Source organism: Pleurodeles waltl, chromosome 6, assembly GCF_031143425.1.
Source record: "Pleurodeles waltl isolate 20211129_DDA chromosome 6, aPleWal1.hap1.20221129, whole genome shotgun sequence".
NCBI lineage: Eukaryota > Metazoa > Chordata > Amphibia > Caudata > Salamandridae > Pleurodeles > Pleurodeles waltl.
Window position 1 is genome coordinate 688,226,526 of NC_090445.1, and position 15,900 is coordinate 688,242,425.

Consider the following 15,900-nt stretch of genomic DNA (forward strand, 5'->3'; position numbering starts at 1 on the left):
CACAGATATGAGCAACTACAGGCTGCCGCGCAAATCTACAGCGCTGGACACAAAAAGGCAACAGGCATCGCGCAATGCACCCACAACGCCAAAATAGTCACAGCATGCCGCCACGCTGGACCACGGATTGGTGGAACAGAAGAGGAAGGAACTGCAGGCTGTGCTGCAGCCTGCGGCGGTTAAGATGTAGGCACCACAGGCTGTGGACGTGCCTGCGGTGTAACAGATTTTGGCCTCCAGTGGGGAGAATTTGGGGATATCATCCACCGATTGGACAGTAAGGAGAAGGGCATGACAGAGCTGCAAATAGCAAAAACATGATGTGCAGTGTAGTTCGAATTCAACCTGCATATCCTTGAAGGACTTAAATATCCCTCTGTGAAGCACGTTTCCTAGTATCAAAATGCTTATGACGTCCCAGGCTGAGAAGCCTCACAGTGACATCACCTGTGGAAGCATGGTGCCTCACCATAGTGGAGTCTCCAAAGTGAGTTGGTTGGCCCACCCAATGACCTTCAGGGCTGTGTTCTATAACCGAAATGCCACCTGCGTAGCAAGTGGGAGAACCGTAGAGACTGCCCCACCATACCACAGGTGTGGGAGGTCCTGACCCCCCATCAACCATCCCTCCGCTGCATATGTCGGATCGGCCCCCAAACCACCAATCATTAACAATATGCAAGTGTGCTGCCCAATAGTATAAGAGAAAATCAGGAGTGGCTATCCTTTTCTCGACAGCTGGCATGGCATGCAACGTTTCCCTAAAGCAATATGAGGTACACCACCATTTCATAATAACTGTCCGATTAGTGTGTTACCTTTACTGAAGATGGTTTTATCAGTCGGGAAGGGGTGTTGTATAATTGGTAAAGGAAGCACGGCAAAGAGACCATTTTAAAGTTAGCTGAGTGCCCCAGAAGGGAGAGAGGAAGGGTGTACCAGAACTTAATTTCACTGCTGAGGGTGACCAACTTAGGCATTAGGTTGGGGTCAAAGGAGCGTGATGCATCCTCAGTGACGAAGATCCCATTAGTATTTGAATCAGAGGGGAAGAATCGGTATCCCCATTGCCCATGGCATGTCAACCGGGCAAGGAGTAGTGGGGTAGATTGAAGATTTTTGGGGATTCATCAGAATGTAAGAGCTGAAGATGTCTAAGATCTGGAGCGCCATGGGACCTGAAACAGTTGGATTTTCCAAAACCAAAAACAAAAAGACGTTATCCATGTATAGAAAAACTCTATCACTCACCTCCTCCTCTGAAGAAGAGAATCAATCCATACCTAAGCCACCAGGGGTTCGATTACCAATGCAAATAGTGAGGGTGACAAAGGACACCCGTGGTAGGTGCCATGGTGTACCAGGAACCATTCCAAAGTCGTTCCCAGATGCACACTCTGGTCCCTAAATTGGTGTATAGAAGGCACGCATATCTCCTGAATTTTGCACCAAATCCAAAGCAGAACAGAAGGCCAAATAAAAACGCCCTATCCAAGGAGTTGAAGGCTTGCTGAAAATCAATGGAGAGGAAAGCTCAATGGCCCTTGAAAGTCTTACTTAGGGCGATCATGTTGTGCACTCTCCTCAGATCATGTCAGGTAGCCCAATGGGGCATACATCTGGACTGGTCAGGGTTTACAGGGCAAGTGATTACTCCCACCAGGTGGGTAGCTAGCATTTAGGCCCAGACTTTTGACTCTGAATTCAAGAGTGAGATTGGTCAGTAATCTCCGCAACTTGTACCCTCCATGCAGGGTTTGTGTTTTACTACAATCTCAGCAGTCCTAAGGTCCAGGGGCAGATCCCCCATCTCGAGGGCCTCCCAGAAAATGTCAAGTAGTAATGAGCTGTTCTGTGTCCACACCAGTTGCCAAAACTCAACAAGGAAGGCATTGGTCCCCGGTGCTCTATCCATCCGCAACTGGGCCAAGTCCGCACACAGCTCATCACTGGTAACGTCCGCTTCCAGCGCCTCCTGTTCTTCAGGAGTTGAACAAGGCATTAGTAGATCCAAAAGAAATTGAGGTAGGTCTGCACGAGGGCTCACAAGATCTGCACTATACAGCAAACAGTAATAAGATGCAAAGGCATCTGCAGAGGTCTACCCCAAGTCACCCAGGAACCGTCTGTCAGCAAGTAGTCCATTGGGGCTCCCACCTCTCTAGGAGTACACAGCCAATGCAACGTTTTATGAGCCCTATCGCCCCCACTGGTAACCTCTACTGCGGCTAGCCAACCATGCCTCCCTCAATTCCTGTGTGAGCTCTTGCTGTAGTAGAGTATGAGTATGGAGCGAGTCCCACAAGAGGGATTCCTGTGGGGTTGCCACATATTGGTGCTCCAGGGCCAGCACGCGTTCTTCAAGGTCTCTGGTCCTGTTTCTATCCCTGTCCCTCTGACCCCTGTAGTAGCTGGTAATGCGACCCCAAACAATGGCCTTCTGAGCCTCCCAGAGCATAATGTGGGAAGTCACAGATCCCTTATTGTCAACCCAGAATTCCTGGCATGCCGGCTGGCACAACTTTCAAGAGTCCTCTTTTTGGAGGAGCCAGTAGACGAGATGACAAACCTTGGCCCATCCCATCGGTGACCCATGTCAACTCTACCATCACCAGTGAGCGATCGGAGAGCCCCTGTGCCAACAGCCTCTTGTTGAGAACCCGATGGACCTACCGGCCCTACATGAAGACATAATCCAATTGCGAGAAGGAGCGGTATGCTCCTGAATAAAAGGTGTATCTCCTCTCTCCAAGGTGATGTGCCCTCCATATATCTGTCAGGTTCCAGTTACTTGCACTATTTCCAAATAGGGTGGCCCCACTCCCACAGTGGTCAGATAGCGGTTGAGAGTCATATCACATACCCTGTTAAAGTCCCCTTCAATCAGCCACGGAGCCTCTGGCAGATCTTGGATAAGGTCTCCAAGCTTAATCAGGAAGAGAGGGGGTGGGGCGTAAATGCAGATCAATGAGAGGGAGCGGCCGTGAAGAGTGCCAAACCCCACCACATAGGAAACCAAGCCACCCTGTCAGATCATGGAACTATAAAGGGAATACAACCCCTTATTAGGATGGCTGTGCCCTGGAAGCCACAGTAAAATCCTGCATGGTACTCCTGGGTGTAACCCTTTTAGGCCAGGAATGGGCACTTGTTGTCCATAAGGTGGATTTCCTGAAGCATCACTAAGTCTGCGTTTGTCTTGAGGGCTATCCAGAGTACCACCCCCCTTCTTGACTTTATCTAACATCCCTATGACGTTCCAGGATTGGAGAGTAAGTGCAGTCGGAACCACATGCCCCACATAGGGTTCCTCAGAGGGTGCATGTTAATCATTGGTTGAGTATGTATGTGCGTGATGTTTGAGGATTGTGTGAACACTACATATGTACACACTCAGGCCCTCATTACAACCCTGGCGGTCAGTGATAAAGTGGTGGTAATACCACAAACAGGCCAGCGGTAAAAAACAATGGAATCATGACCACGGTGAAAACCACCAACAGATACAGCCACTTTAACACACCGACCGCCATGGCGGTAGCAACAAACACCGCAGCGGTAACTGCCAACAGCCAGGCGGAAGGCAATGTACCGCCCACTGCATTGCAACCCGCCCATCCGCCACCTTTTCTGGGGTGGTACCAATGCCATCAAAAGCACGGTAGAAACAGAACACAGAAGGGAAACGACTCACCTCTTGACTCTCAAGGAAGAACTAGGACGCCATGGAGCCCGAGCTGCAGGTGTTCCCCATGCTGGTGTATCTTCTCATACACCAGAAAAATTAACGCCGGCGAAGACGACCACGGTGAGTACTGCATCTAGCACACGGGGGGAGGAAAAAGAAAGTGACACACACACGCAACATGCAACACACAACACCCCCACCCTCACCCCCAACACTATACACACAAACACATGCAACAACATTACAAATACACCCTGTAACCCTCTGGAATAACACAAGGACAAAAGGAATGGAGTAAAATGAGTGTAATATTAGTAATTTCAAGAAATACGTTCATAAAGAAAAAACAGTATGTACAATATATACAATATATACAAAAGGGGGGACAATGCCCACTCAAAAATTGGCCATGGCCCACTGGGCCAAAACACATAGGCCAAGGCCACAGTTAACTCCTGCCTCAATACGGAGAGAACACTGCAGGGGCATCAGGTCGAAAACACAAAGGCACCTCAGGGGGACAGGTAATGGGGGGCACCTCAGCCGGAAGATGGTACAATGCCACTGCTCCTGGAGGGGGCTCCATGCCCACTGCTTGGTCCTGAGGAGTTCAAGACCACAGTTTCTCCAGTGGGGTGTTTGCCCACTGCTTGGACCTGGGGAGTGCAAAGCCACAGTCTCTCTGCGCCCTGTGATGCAGATGTTTTGGAGTGCAAGGTCACAGTCTCTCACCTGGGTGTCACAATGACAGCTTTTGCAGGGGCCAGGACGGACTGCAGCCCATGTAATCACCACTACACACTGCTCACCGGGGGTGATGGCTGCTCAGTGTATGCCAGTTGCGCTGCAGGTGGTGGTGCAGGCCGTGGTCGTGGTAGCCTCCAGGCCTTCACCTGCAACCTCGGACGGCTGCCCACTGGGGCTGCTGCTGCTGGCAGTGGTGCTGCTGGCGGCAGTGCAGGTGGCGGGGCAGGCAGTGGTGGTGGTAGCCTCCAGGTCTTCACCTGCAGCCTCGGACGGCTGCCCACTAGGGCTGCTGCTGCTGGCAGTGGTGCTGCTGGTGGCGGTGCTGGCCGCAGTGCAGGTGGCGGTGCTGGCCGCAGTGCAGGTGGCGGTGCTGGCAATTGTGGTGGTAGCCTCCAGACCTTCACCTGCAGCCTCGGACAGCTGAAGTGCCATGGCTGGTGTTCTGTGCCCCTTCCTGCCCTTGGCAGATAGTGATGCCTCCTTGCTTCTGCCAGCTGGAGTCTTTGACTTGGTCTTGCTGGCTCATTGTGCCTCCTTCCCCTTGCTGGCTGCTGTCCACTTCTTGCCCTTGCCAGGTGTTTTGGGGGCACACTGGCTGGGCTGATGGGTGCCTCCTTGGAGCCTCTCACAGCAGCAGAAACCACAGTCGCCGTGGACTGGGTGGCTGAGGTGTTGGGCTGGGTTCTGGCCACCCTGGCCCGAGGTAAAGGACGGGGGGGAGGGGTAGGGAATAGGTCAAGGGTGGCGAGAAAAAGCTTCTTAGGAACACTGGGGTGGGAAGAGGGTGAAGGTTTGGGACTGGAGGACGAGGGAGTGGTTGTAGGCGGTGTCAGTCTGCTGTGTTTGGGTGCAGGTGCATGGGCTGGATGCTGTTGTGAGGTGGATGCCTGTTGGGTGTGTGTGTGTGCTTGCGTTTGTGTACTTCAGGAGGAGGGGTCACAGACACAGTGGGAGAGGACACAGGGGACGTGTGCATGGATTTGGGGGTGGTGACTGCCAGTAAGGGGCATGTAGTGATAGACGTGCTGGTGATGGAGGTAGTGGATGAGGATGTAGTACATGCAGGTGTGAGTGGAGACTCTACTGGGGGGGTGGATGAGGAGGAGGGAGACACAGTGGAGTCAGGGGATGTTGGTGTGTCTGCACGGGGATTGTGCTTGTGTGAGCACCTGTGAGATGAAGTGTGGTGCTTGTGTTTGGCTGAGCCACTTCTGTGTGTTGATTTGGGTGATTGCTGGTCTGAAGGTGTGCTTGGGATAGGCTGGGGTTGAGGGGATTGGGACTGGGTAGAGGAAGTTGGATGGGGGAAGCTAGAGACAGGGACAATGGCTGCCATCAGTGTGGAGGCCAGAGCCAGTAATGCTCTCTGTTGGTCCGCCACGCCAGAGTGAATGCCCTCCAGGTATGCATTTGTTTGTTGCAAATGCCCTGCTATCCCCTGGATGGCATTCAGTATGGTTGACTGCCCAACAGAGAGGGATCTCAGGAGGTCAATAGCCTCCTCACTGAGGGCAGCAGGGCTGACTGGGGCAGTGCCTGGGGCAAAGGAGATGCCCACCCTCCTGGGTGAGCGGGCACTGGAAACACGCTGAGGTGCTGCTGGGAGAGTGGTGCTGGTACGGGGTGGCAGCTGTACCTGTTGTTGGGGTGGGCACAAAGGTGTCCACCACCCCCAGGGGGCTTCCATCGGAGGAGGAGTCACTGTCAGTAGTGTCTCCTCCTATCTCTGTCGTGGTGCTCCCCTCGCCCTCCATCCCACTGGTGCCCTCACCGTTGGTGGATTCGGACTCCAGGCTTATGAGGGATGCAGCTCCCTCCGTCGCCAGTGCCTCTGCTCCTCCGCCAGATGATGCTAATGCACACAAGGACAGGGTGACAAAATAAGAAGTGGGGGGAGAGACAGAAGATACACTTGGTCAATGCCAGCAACAACACTACCGTTGGTGTACACAACACACAGGGATCAGCCCTATGCACTAGGCCATGCACTACCAGTTACAATGCTAGTCACCAGCCCATGGAGTACAACGCCATTAGCTGCACACCTGAAACCCACAGGACCCTGCCCAGTAGTAGATGCCCACTAACACGATTGGCGTTGGAGTGCATCTGATCTTGCCCTTTATTGAACATACCCTGCCATGTTCGCCCTGGCCTAGGGGCACCCACAGCCCACATCCCCCACCCAGGTAAAACTTTAATGCGTGCAAAGTCATGATTTTGTACTCACCCCCTTGTGGCTGCTGTGATGCCTTCAAGTGCCCATCCAACTCTGGATAGGCCACCGTCAGGATGCAGAACATCCGGGTGGTCCGGGTACGATGGACACCCCTTCCCTGTTGGGAGCCCAGCCCCAGCTGGGCCTCTGCCGTCTTCCTTGCCCAGCGGCACAGGTCCTCCCACCGTTTGCGGCAGTGGGTGCTCAGCCTGTCAAAGACCCCCAGGGTCCGCACCTGCAAGGTGATGGCACGCCAAATACCCCTTTTCTGATTGGTGCTGACCTGCAGAAAAAATACAGCAGAAAAGGGATTAGTCATACCGTCCTGACTTTCTAACTTATGGCCTACCATATTCCTCCCATCCCCTTATGCACATACATTCCCCACCATACATGCAGCACTCTGGCCAGGACCCCTCAGACCCACCCCTACTAGGGTCTTACACACAAAGCAATCCATACATTCATGGCCCACGCATCATGCTCACAGTGTACTCACCTGTTTGTCTGGAGGATCATAAAGTAAAGTGTACTGGGGTAGGACCCCATCTACCATTCTCTTCAACTCCTCCACAGTGAAGATAGGGGCCCTTTCCCCAGACACATGAGCCATTGTCGCTTCACAGCAGCACTTGCAGTGTAGGTCCTCTCCTGTTGAAGGTCAGGTAGCAAGTGAGTGAACAGATAGAAAATGGCGGTCAAAGTCCGTGGCGGTGCATACCGTCACAGCAAGCATACATCGCCATTGACTCCTGAAACCCATAGGGCCCAATGATAACCAATGCGATGTTGCGTGGCGGTCATCGACAGCGCACAACGCTAGCGGAATTACCTCATTTCCACTTGTTCCTCCTCACAGGTCAGGCAGCCACCATTTCAGTGGGGCACAGGCCATGGCACATAACTGTGTCACAGCTGACATTGGCACATCAACTAACTCTCAAGTTCACATACTGTTTCTGTAAATGAAGAAATGCATATTAGTATTGACATATGTGTGAATATGACCTTCTGCTCACAGTTTTTCATCCTAGAGTTCAACCACTGATGATGAATAGGAGATGGAGACATCCCCCCGTGTACAGTCCCCTCGTGGACCTGGCGACAATGGAGGACAGGCACATTATCCTAACCTACAGACTTGATAGGGCCACAATCCAAGAACTGTGTGCCCAATTGGAGCCAGACCTGATTTCAGCTATCTGCCAGCCCACACGTATCCCCCCTCTAGAGCAGGTCCTGTCAGTGCTCCATTTCCTTGGAAGTGGTTCCTTCCAAGCGACAGGGGCCATGGCATCAGGGATGTCTCAGCCAATGTTCTCAAATGTGCTGACCAGAGTGTCTGCCCTGCTGAAACACATTCGCAGCTACATCGTATTCCCCCAGGTGGAGGATTTGGCCACATTAAAGGCTGACTTTTATGCACTGGGACATATCCCCAACATCATTGGTGCCATTGATGGTACACATATTGCATTTGTCCCCCCGGAGAAATGAACAAGTGTTCAGAAATAGGAAAAGCTTTCACTCTCCGAATGTGCAGATGATGTGTTTGGCGGACCAGTACATATCCTGTGTCAATGTCAAGTATCCTGGCTCTGTGCATGATGCCTTTATTGTGAGGAATAGCAGCATTCCATATGTGATGTCTCAACTCCTGAGGCACAGGGTGTGGCTAACAGGTGAGCCCATGGTCCCCACCCACTTGATGTAGGTATATGGGTGTGGGATTGGCCCTAAGGGTGAGTGTCTGGCTAACAGGTATCCCTGGAATATTTGCAGGTGACTCTGGTTACACCAACTTCTCATGGCTACTGACCACAGTGAGGAATGCCAGGACAAGGGCAGAGGAGCGTTACAATGAGGTACATGGGCGAACAAGGAGTATCCTTGAGAGAACCTTTGGCCTGCTGAAGGCCAGATTCCGGCGCCTCTATCTGACAGGTGGATCCATGTACTACTCACCCAAGAAGGTCTGCCAGATCATCATTGCATGTTGCATGTTGCACAACCTGACCTTGAGACGCCAGGTGCCTTTTCTGCAGGAGGATGAGCCTGGGGATGGTCGTGTGGCAGCGGTGGAGCCTGTGGACAGTGACGAAGAGGAGGCAGAGGAAGAAGATGTGGACAACAGAAGTACACTCATTCAACAGTACTTCCAGTGACACACAGGCAAGACACTGTAACTTCATCTTCCATTGCAGTTTTGTGTTTGACATTAAACATGGCAGCCTGATTTCCCTATTTCTATGGCCACTTACTGTACCCTTTGGCATCTCTATTTTCAGATCTTTGTGCCCCACTCTGGCTCCTGGTGTGTTTAATGCTGCCCACTGCAGGTCATACCTATGTAAATATTACAGTACATTTGATTTGCAATGTTTACAGTTTGTGAAGGTAATACATTTGTCATAGAATTCACAGACTCAATACTTGAATTTGTTCCAAGGGTGTTTATTTGTGTGCTAATAAGTGTAGGGGGTATTGAAATGGGCTGGGTTGCTGATGGAGGAAAGTCCAGGGTAGAGTCCATTCTATTTGTATCCCAGGTGCATTGTCCAAGGGGGCATAGGAAGTGGAGCAATGGCAGTTCAAGTTGGACAGGGTGATAGAGTGGAACAGAGGGTGACAATCAGGAGAGTCTTAATTCCTGGGGGGGTCTTGGCAATGTTCTCTGGCTTCTGCCTGGATCGTAGGGACCGTTTGCGGGTGGTTCTCCTTCTGCAGGGGGTGGGGTGCTGGTGGCCTGTTGTTCCTGTGGTGGGGCCTCCTGTCCACTAGTGCCAGTGGAGGTGGAGGGCTGTTCTTCAGGTTTGGATAGTGTCAGGGGCCCTTTGGTGTGCCACTGCCTCCCTCATGGTGTTGGCCATGTCAGCCAGCACCCCTGCAATGGTGACCAGAGTGGTGTGGATGTCCCTCAGGTCCTCCCAGATACCCAGGTACTGTCCCTCCTGCAGCAGCTGGGTCTGCTGCAGCTTGGCCAGTATCGGGCCTATGGTCTCCTGGGAATGGTGGTATGCTCCCAGGGTGTTAGTGAGTGCCTCATGGAGAGTCGGTTCCCTGGACCTGTCCTCCCCCTGTTGCACAGAAGTCCTCTCAGCTTCCCTGTTGTCCTGTGCCTCTGTCCCCTGAGCCGTGTGCCCACTGCCACTGACCCCAGGTCCCTGATCGTCCTTTGTTTGTGGGATTGCCTGGGGTCCCTGTAGTGGTGGACACACTGCTGATTGATGTGTCTTGGGGACAGAGGGATGGGCCCGCTGGGTGGGTGCTGTGCTGGTGTTTCCTGAGGGGGAGGCTCTGTGTTGGGTTGGGACTGTGGCTGGGTAACCGACTGTCCAGAGGTCCCTGATGGGCCAGGTTGGTCATCGTGATCCAGGCGTGCAGAGCTGCTCTTCATCACTGTGGACCTCTTCAGGTGGGGGACTGGATGTTGCTGGCACCTCCTCTCCGGTGACGTTGAGTGGGGGTCATGTGGGGATGTTAATGCAGTGTTATTGTATCTGCGTGCGCCATCTTGTGCATGGATGTTTCCCTCTATGATTGTTATTAGCAAGGCAGCTTTGACTTGTGTGAGTTGTGCTTGGTTTGGCTAAGTGATTGCCACTAGTGTGCATTCTTTGGTGATGGGTGTCCATGCAGGTCTTTGATGGGGGTCCATGCATTGGTGTTGCTTGCAGGGCTTGGGATTGTGATGGGTGGGTTGTGATGGAGGGGTATATGTGAGGTGATGGAGTGATGGGAGTGAGGGTAAGGGTGGGGGTATGTGATGGCATGCAGGTAGGGTGGGGGATAAAGTAGTAAAGATTTGACTTACCAGAGTCCAGTCCTCCTGCTACTCCTGCAAGGCACTCAGGATGCATGATCACCAAGACTTGCGCCTCCCATGTTGTTAGTTGTGGGGGAGGAGGTGGGGGTCCACCGCTAGTCCTCTGTACAGCTATCTGTTGTCTTGCTACCATGGAACGCACCTTCCCCTTTAGGTCGTTCCACCTCTCCCTGATGTCATCCCTTGTTCTGGGGTGCTGTCCACCGGCGTTGACCCTGTCCACGACTCTCCGCCATAGCTCCATCTTCCTTGCATTGGACGTCTGTTGCACCTGTGATCCGAATAGCTGTTGCTCTACCCAGATGATTTCCTCCACCATAAACCTTAGCTCCTTCTCTGAGAACCTGGGGCGTCTTTGTGGTGCCATGGGGGTAGTGTGAGTGGTATGTGTGAGGATGTGTGGGGTGATGTGTTGGGGTGTGTGCTGTGAGGTGTGTGGATGGTGTATGGGTGATGGTGTTTTGTGGCTCTGATTCAGTGGGTGCTCCTGGCTTCTCTCTCTCTCTCTCAGTTGCCAAAATGTTTGAGTCATAAAGGGTTGTGTGTAATATGGGTGTGTGATTTATTTTGGTGTGGGTGTGTATGTGTGTCAGGTGTGTGTATTATGAATTGTCCAATGTGGTGTTGTTTTGTATTTGTGTGTGTATTTTGAGCGCGGCGGTGTGTACTGCCAATGGTTTACCGTGGCTGAATGACCGCCGCGGTGATTCGTGGGTCATGATGCTGTGGGCATACTTCTGTTGTTGTAACAGTGTGCGTTTTGGTACCGCCAGTTTATCACTGACCTTTGGTCTGGCAGACTTGTGTGGGTGTCTGTATAGTGGAGGATTTCTCTATGTGGGCCATAATACCTGTAGCGGTATACCGCTGCGGTCATGGTATGTTGCCGGCAGTCAGCATGGCGGTAGGCGGCACTTACCGCCAGAGTTGTAATGAGGGCCTCAGTGTCAGTACCTGCAAAATAGATAAAACCAAAAACAATTCCCCAACGTCACCCCCTACCCACAAAACCCCCCCATACTTGGTGAACAGGAATATCTTTTGTGATGCAACTAGGGAATGTAGCTAACTGGGCTTTTGTGTGAGATGCGTCACCCCTTTCATAGAGATTTCCCATCCCAACAGAAACTATTCCCAACTAAATAGAGGTGTGGAGATCCTGGCTAGCAACAGTGAAAGCCCAGCAATGTGAAACACAGTTCGGTCACCCATGGTAGGAACCATATGAAAGTTCATAGACCAATTAAAGATGCCTGCAGCTGATCCCCAGCGTCAGAGGTCTCAGTGTGACCATCCAGATGTGTGAGCCAGCGCAGTCAGGACCTAGAGACTGGGCCCTCTGCTCCTTGCACTTCAAGCGTTTTTTCATGGCTGTATGCCATTCTTTCGGGGTCCTCCGCGCCCCCAACATTGTTATTGCACTTTCAAGGTGTAATCCGGAAAAATCATCACAGGGGAGGAGTGACAAAACAGTTGGCCGGCCCTGTATGCCACCCAAAGGACAGCATCTCTGTCAGCATAGTTGAGGATGCGCACAATGAATGGTCAAGGCAGGACACTGACAGGTGGTTTTGCCATCAATGCTCTGCCTGCTCATTGACTATGAATCAGTTCGATACGTCTTCTTTGGGGACCCAACTGGATAGCCAGTCCCGCATTAATTTCGTTGGCGTGTGGCCTTCTGCCCCTTCAGGAATGCCTATGACTCAGAGAGTTTTCCTTTGAGGGCTCCCTTCCGCGTCCTCAGCATGGGCCTCCAATTGCCCCACCAGGCGCTGCAGAGCTCCCAAGCATCCTTTGTGCAATTTGACAGTGTCTTCCACCCTACATGCAACTTCTGTACTTCTGTGCGTAGTATTCTAGAGATCTTGTCGAATCAACACAAGGTCAACCTTCAGGTCCCCCATCTTGTCCTCCATTGTGACTTTGAGGTCTTGAATAGCATGAAGGATAGAAGAGGTCTGAGGGTCTCCATCTGATGAGAGTCACTCCACACCATGCCCGTCTCACCCATTTAGCCAGTATGTTTATTAAATTGATCTACATTTTGCTGGGAGGCAGCAGCCTCAGGTTTATCCCAGGCCATGGAGAAGTCACAGTGGTAGAGGGTGTCAGAGGACCGTGCATGGTAGAATGTAGTAGAGGATCACAGTGTCTTCCATGGCCGTGCTCAGCCTCTGACCCCCAATCAAAGGCCAAGACTGTGGCCTTGGCCCCACACAGGTGACCATCTGCACAGTTCCGGGGGGTGGCAACTAGATGTTAAAGGCCCAATGGAGAGGTGGAGTAATTCATAGGATCAAGCAGATCAACACACAAAGCCCCACACCTCCAAGGCTGATAGACCCCTACAGTCAAGTACAAAGCTGGGTCCAAAGGGCCAGTTTGCAATACTGGGTCTCAGTGGGCCACACAAGGGGGCACCACCCAAAACACCACTCCTGAGCAGATGATCCCTTGGCTCAGTCAACAGGAGGACCTCCAGGCTTCACCACAAACATGCAGACCAGGCACCCCATGGCACCACCATGTGATCTATGATGGAGTCTTGTATGCAGGTGGCTCCTCCCAACACACCTCCAGTCCTGTCTCTAATGAGGACCCCTTAACACTCACCATGTGCAGCAGTAGGAGTTGTGTATGGGGGCCTCCAGTAATGTTATGTTTGTATTGTATTTGAGATGTATGTTTTGTGAGGGTGGGTAAGTTATATTTCCGTACAGATTACGAAGTTTTAGTGGAAACTTTTGAGCAATTTTTCATGCTGGATTAGCGTCAACATTTTTTATGCTAATCCTGCAAAGCTCAGAACTTGCGCCAAAAATGTTGCCACTAGTTCCCCTTACTACCGTCATGGTGCGCCATATCTTAGATACAGCGCACACATGATGGTGTTAGGGGGGCACTAAGGGGCACAAGAAAAGTGGTGCCACACTGGGTGCAGTGCCACTTTTCTTAAGTTTTTGCTAATTTCTTTGATAATATGGAGATTCTATTAGCATGTTGTAGTGGTTAGCTATGTTTGTTACTGATACATATGCCTGCGCTATTAAATGTTTATTATCAAGGACAAACTGACTGTTTGTTACATATTCTAGTGTAGGTTTTTGCAGATGTTTTCAAATGCTTTGATTGAGGTGGTAATGTCAACCTTGTATGGCTGTGTGTGGGCATACTTTAAGTATTGTTTTCATCATTGCCTGCTCAAGGTTTGTTATAATTTTGTGTGGAGCGCTTTTGTTAGTTTTACTTTGATGTAGTTTAAAAGTTCGTTGTAAGTAGCACTTTGTTTTGCGAGGCAGAAGTGCATAAATGAAGGGTGTTACGAAATTCCCCATGTATGGTCCATATTTGTGTGAATAGTGGAGGGCACATTTTAAAAGTTATCCACATTTCACATTGTCTTAGTCTCGTTTGCAAATTTAATTATTCTTCTGCCATTGTTTCGGTTGTCATGTAGGAGGAGGGGTTCTTCATTACGTCTAGTGGTTAGGTGTTCTGGAACATGTATGTCTTTGTATATTCTAGGGCCAGCAGGGGTTTGACACGTCTTTTTTAGCATGTGATATTGATAGTAGTCATTTTAAAGTAGGGATTGCTGGTAGCAGACTATTAATTTGCTCAGGTACTTTAAGGAGTATGGGCCTCATTACTGATAAAGCGGTCAATAGACCACCAGACTCACGGAGGCAGTCATGCCCATGGCCTGTTTGGCCGTCTGACCACCAATTTAAGAGTTTGGTGGTCAGACCGCCAAATGACTGCCGTCTGTGCTGAGAAAAATGTTCCCGACAGGCTGACGGTGGTGCAGCTTGTAATCAACCAGGGCGGCGCTGAACTCAGCTCCTCCCTGCTGATTACAACCAGGTTTTCCGCCAGCCTTTTCAAGCTGGGGAGAACAGGTGCAGGGGGTCAGAAAAACGGCCTGCATTGCCCAAGCCCATAGCATAGGCAGTGCAGGGATCCCCCTGCCCAGCACCCTCGTTATGTGCACTGGCTGCTGTACCAACAGTGCACATTACAAGGGTGCTGGTGCCGTCTTCGGGCAGCAGCATTGCCTCTGGTTCAATTATGAGCCAGTGGCAATGCTGTCGCCACTTTCCCGCTGGGCTGACAAGCGGAAACCTTGGTTTCTGCCCGTCAGCCCAGCACGAAAGTCATAAGTGGGCCGGTGGGAAGGTCACTAATGAGGCAGCAACCTCCCCGTCCGAAGTTCAGCAACAGATTTTCCGTGGGTCGAACTCGTAATCGGCCCCTATGTCTTTAATATTTTAGTTGTGGGCTGTTGGGAACATAGTGGGTGCCTCTTTTAAATTTTGAAGTACGTGGCTTTCTTCTACATCTTTGTTACATTTGGGTGGAGGTTGTATTACCTGACAATAATTACAATATTGTTTTTCATTGTAGCCCTCCCATAACAAGCATTTGTGTAATATTTAGTACACTTCCAATTCTGGTTCTCAGCAAATGTTTTCTTTTCTGTGATTTGATAAATGTGGCTCTTTCTGAAAGCTTCATAACTTTGAAATGCATTATTGTGTTAAAAATGTTTATTTTGTTTGCTAACATAATTTATACATGCTTTCACAAATTTTACATTTTATGTTTACCTATGTGCTGTTGCTTTAAGTTGCACTTGATTTATTTCCATTTCTCTTTGATATCACCAATGTTTGGGACAGGTGGGCTTTTCTTTTCTATTGGTGAAAAATGTTTCTTTTAGTTACATGCTAAAATAACAGGATTAATTAGTTTTGGGAGGTAGCAGGGCTTTAGTGTTATGTTTAATCTACATAGAGTAATTTTATATTTATAACTGTGTTTCTTTTACTTACTTTGAATGTGCCTTTGTCCATGTTTATGAGTGTGGAGTTGAATGTTTTGGTCTAAAGTGCTTCCTTCTTACTGAAGTGTTTTTTTAGTATCTAAGGATAAATACATATATGAAGAAAGAGAGTTTAGTAATGTATTTTCTAGTTTTGCATTTTAAAATTCTGTCAGGTTACATTATAGTTTGTTTAATTTTTAAACTTACATGTGAATGTATCTTGTTATTTTATTTCTGGGTTTTCTCTATGCAGTCCATCAGATCAAAGGTTACTAGCAGTTATTAAGATTTTCCTGTGAAAAATTGTCAGGTTTTGTGCTCTTTTTAAAGTGTTCTCTTAATAATGTTTATATTTTTTGTGTTATGGTAAATTTTATTGGCTACTTTTTAAGTTTTTTTTTTTTTTCTCAGTTATTTCCTTTTTAAGTGGACACTCAGGTCCTCATTATGATGTTGGCGGTCCTAGGACCGCTAATGCTGTGGTGGAGGTCAGATTGCTGGCTGCCGACCGCCATATTATGACCCTGAAGGTCGGACTGGCAGGGTACCATCCTCCCCACCAGGAACTTGGTTCTTAACGGGCTGACGGCAGT